We start from the raw sequence: 4,627 nt of genomic DNA on the forward strand, positions 1-4,627 counted from the left end.
GAACTCATACTTACCTGGCAGGGGAGATACCATGATCACGAAGGTGGTTTTCCCAGGGCGAGGCTTATCCATTGCACTCCGGATGTGCTGACCCCTGCGATTTCCCCAAATGTGGGAAACTCGACTGCATAATTTGTGGTAGTGGGGGACTGCGTTCGCGCTTTCCCCTGGTGTTATTGTGATTTAAATAATAGCTATAACGCTAGTGTTCGTTGCTTCGTCTGAAGTGTTTTATTTCATGGTTGTGTTCCGTGTAGTCAGCTGTTTCTTTTCGCGTGACTTGGGCTTTATTTTACGAGTTCACGTACGGGGCCAGATACAGCTGCTACTCATTTTCTTAGAAGGCGAGTTTCCGTCTCTGTTTGGGTGGTCTCCCAGGTTAGATGCTGTGGTACATGTTAGGCGGAGCTCAGATATCTAGGCCGGGCAGTTTTGTAGTTTGTTCTGCGGTCCCAGGGCTTCTAATATCTCTTAGAAACTTTGGTGTTTTCCCGCCGGGCGCGGTGGCTCACGCCTGTAATCTCAGCACTTTGGGAGGCCGAGTTGGGCGGATTTCGAGGTCAGGAGATCGAGACCATCCTGGCTAAAATACAAAAAATTAACCGGGAGCGGTGGCGGGCGCCTGTAGTCCCAGCTACCCCGGAGGCTGAGGCAGGAGAATGGCGTGAATCCGGGAGGTGGAGCTTGCAGTGATCCGAGATCGCACCACCGCACTCTAGCCTGGGTGACAGAGCGAGACTCCGTCTCAAAAAAAAAAAAAAAACACACACACACACACACACAAAAAACTTTGGAGTTTTCCGCTGTCCTCAGAGTTACCTCTTAGCCTCTGTGTTTTTTTTTTTTTTTTTTTTTTTCTCCCCCTGAGACAAGCGTCTCGGTGTACCGCCCAGGCTGGAGAAGTGGCGCAATCTTCCCATCTCAGGCTCCCGAGTAGGACAACCACACGCCAGCACGCACGGCTAGTTTTTTCTTTTTCTTGTATTTATTTTCTTTCTTTTCTTTTCTTTCTCTCTGTTTCCTTTCTTTTTCTTTCTCTCTCTTTTTTTTTTTTTGAAACGGAGTCTCGCTCTGTCGCCCAGGCTGGAGTGCAGCTGCCGGATCTCAGCTCACTGCAAGCTCCGCCTCCCGGGTTCACGCCATTCTCCTGCCTCAGCCTCCCGAGCAGCTGGGACTACAGGCGCCCGTCACCTCGCCCGGCCAGTTTTTTGTATTTTTTAGTAGAGATGGGGTTTCACCGTGTTAGCCAGGATGGTCTCGATCTCCTGACCTCGTGATCCACCCGTCTCGGCCTCCCAAAGTGCTGGGATTACAGGCTTGGGCCACTGCACCTGGCCAAGTGCTGGGATTACAGGCGTGAGCCACGGCGCCTGGCCAAAGTTCCTGTTTTCTTACACATTGTTACATTTCTTTCGGCCATCTAAGCCTCTGGTATTGGTTGGTCAGGGAGATGGATTTGAGACTGAGTTCTCATCTCCTCTGCTGCAGCACCCTACTAAAGCCTCTTCCTTGGCAATAATCATCTCAGTGATTGGCTTTCTGTGGGGCAAGCAGCAGGAACCCCAGGTCTCTGAATTTTGGCAAAGGAATCTCCTGATGAAGATGGAATTGATTCTACTGACCAACCTGAAAACGATCAGACATTTGAAAGCCCTTAATCTTGGGGTCAGAGTTTGGTCTGCCTTTGAGTCTTTTCTTTGGGCCTACCCGTCAAAATCAGCCTGGCCAAACCTGTTTTCAAGGACCAGGGGCAGGGCCAGCTTCTCTCCACGTGGCTTCTGCCGCAGGGTCGGCAGCCACCTTCCTCTTCCCTGTGACTTGAAGAGAAGCTTCAGGGGGCATTTATTCAAGTTGCTAGAAGCCCGTGAGGCGCCGGTTTGCGGTGACCCTGTGGTTCCCATCGTACCCGCCGCCCTCTTTGGTCCTCTTGCTGTCATCGGGGAGCAGTAACGTTCGGGTGTGTTAGGGCTCCGAAGACACTAGGCAGGGAGGGACCAGTAGGGAAGGGCACCACCCCCTTAGGTCCTGCGCATGAGGGATCCCAAAAGGTCTTGAAGAAATAGGGAGGGCCAGGCGCGGTGGCTCATGCCTGCAATCCCAGCACTTTGGGAGGTGGAGGTGGGTGGATCACAGGTCATGAGTTTGAGACCAGCCTGGCCAAGATAGTGAAACCCATCTCTGCTAAAAATACAAGTAGCCGGGCGAGGCACAAGAGGAGCGCCTGTAATCCCAGCTACTCAGGAGGCTGAGGCAGAATTCCTAGAACCCAGGAGGCGGAGCTTGTGGTAAGCTGAGATTGCCCCACTATGCTTTAGCCAGGGCAACACAGCAAGCCTCCCTCTCAAATAAATAAATACAAAGGGAGAGTTGGAAGTAGATCAAAGAGAAAAGAAATCCTAGATGATTTTGTATCTGAAGGCACCATGAAGATGAAGTCGATGCCTTCTGGGCCGGGTCCTCCTGTTGCAGGTGAACCAGTTCCAGCCTCCGTTGGGACTGAAGGAGGTGACTTTGGCCTGGCTCCTAGTGAGGAAGCCATGCCTGGTCCTGTTCTGTTTGGGCTTGATCCTGTAGCACTTGATGGGCTCTCCTGGGCTTCCCATGGATTCCAGGGATGCAACTGAGAAGTATATTGTTAATGCACTTACTTGAATGAAGGGGTGGCCTGCTCATCCACACCTGTGGGCGTTTCTTGTCAGGTGGAATGACAGACTTGAGAAAAGAAATCAGACACAGAGACAAAGTATAGAGAAAGAAATAGTGGGCCCAGCAGACAGGCACTCAGCATACAGAGGACTAGCACGGGCAACAGTCTCTGAGTTCCCTCAGTATTTATTGATCATTATCTTTACCATCTCGGAAAAGGGTAAGTGGCAGGACAATAGGGTCATAGTAGGGGAAGTCAGCAGAAAGACTTATGAATAAGTTTAAGGAAAAGTGCTGTGCTTTGATCTGCATGGCGCATCAAAGGCACTTGTTTAACAAAGCACATCCTGCACAGCCCTAAATCCATTAAACCTTGAGTAGACACAGCACATGTCTCTGCAAGGACAGGGTTGGGGGTAGGGTTACAGATTAACAGCATCTCAAGGCAGTATAATTTTTCTTCGTACAGAACAAAATGGAGTCTCATGTCTACTTCTTTCTACATAGACACAGTAACAGTCTGATCTCTCTTTTCCCCACATTTCCCCCTTTTCAACAAAACTGCCATCGTTCATGGCTCATTCTTGATGGTCGCCGTCTCTCTGGAACTGCTGGGTATACCTGCGGACTAACAACAGACAGAACAGGCACACAAGGATCAATATGAAATTTTACAATAGTACTTCCAATGGTCTTAACCCAAGCGACAGGGTTAAGATTTGCGAGGCCATCAGCAACTCCTGCAATTGCCTCAGTTTCTGAGGCACAGGACCACAGGATGGGGTGAAATTAAAATTGCTAATGAAGTTTCGGGCACACATTGTCATTGATAACATCTTATTAGGAAACAGGGTTTGAGAGCAGGCAACCTGTCCAACCACAATTTATTAGGCGGGAATTTCCTCGTCCTAATAAGCCTGGGAGCGCTACAGGAGACCAGGGCTTATTTCATCCCTAAAAGGTGGCCACCCCCAGGGGGTCGTTTATAGGCCTACCCTCAGGGCGCATTCTCTTCCTTAGGGATGTTCCTTGCTGAGAAAAAGAATTCAGCAATATTTCTCCTATTCGCCAAAGAAAGAAGAGAAATATGGCTCTGTTCCGTCCGGCTCATCGGCAGTCAGTTCAAGGTTGCTTCCCTTGTTCCCTGAACATCGCTGTTATCCTGTTCTTTTTTCAGGATGCCCAGATTTCATATTGTTCAAACACACACGCTCTACAAACAATTTGTGCAGTTAACTCAATCATCACAGGGTCCTGAGGCAACATACATCCTCCTCAGTTTACAAAGAAGATGACAGGATTAAGCGATTAAAGTAAAGACAGGCATAGGAAATCACAAGGGTATTGATTGGGGAAGTGGTAAGTGTCCATGAAATCTTCACAATTTATGTTCAGAGATTGCAGTAGACAGGTGTAAGAAATTATAAAAGTATTAATTTGGGGAACTGATAAATGTCCATGAAATCTTCACAATTTATGTTCTTCTGCCATGGCCCCAGCCGGTCCCTCCATTCGGGGTCCCTGACTTCCCACAACATCTCTCCCTTTCTTTTTATATAAATGTGCCATGGCAATGAAGGCTTGTTCGTTCTCTCGATTTTGATGTAGGATTCTTTGACTGGTACGGCACACTAAAAACAAGCAGATTAAACAGAGAAACATAATTCTGAAATTTACTACAGTGGAGCCCCCAGTATGAAGGGGTGACCTGCCCCTCCACACCTGTGGGTGTTTCTCGTTAGGTGGAACGAGAGACTTGAGAAAAGAAATGAGACACACAGACAAAGTATAGAGAAAGAGAAAGTGGGCCCAGGGGACCAGCGCTCAGCTTACAGAGGACCCACGCGGGCACCGGTCTCTGAGTTCCCTCAGTATTCGTATCACATGGGGAGAAACCTTGGACAATACCTAGCTTTCCTAGGCAGAGGTCCCTGCCACCTTTGGTGTGTAAGTGTCCCTGGGTAGTTGAAATTAGGAGAAT

The 4,627-nt window shown here is 48.9% G+C and overlaps 1 non-coding gene across 1 annotated transcript; it reads left to right on the forward strand.

Annotated features, from left to right (window-relative positions):
• Nucleotides 1–6: 6 nt before the first annotated feature.
• On the forward strand, nt 7–170 carry LOC112614721. The gene has a single exon (XR_003117118.1). It is a non-coding gene; the product is annotated as a U1 spliceosomal RNA (small nuclear RNA).
• The last annotated feature ends 4,457 nt before the right edge of the window (nt 171–4,627 follow it).

This window comes from Theropithecus gelada, chromosome 1 (genome assembly GCF_003255815.1).
Source record: "Theropithecus gelada isolate Dixy chromosome 1, Tgel_1.0, whole genome shotgun sequence".
In the NCBI taxonomy this organism is placed as follows: Eukaryota; Metazoa; Chordata; class Mammalia; order Primates; family Cercopithecidae; genus Theropithecus; species Theropithecus gelada.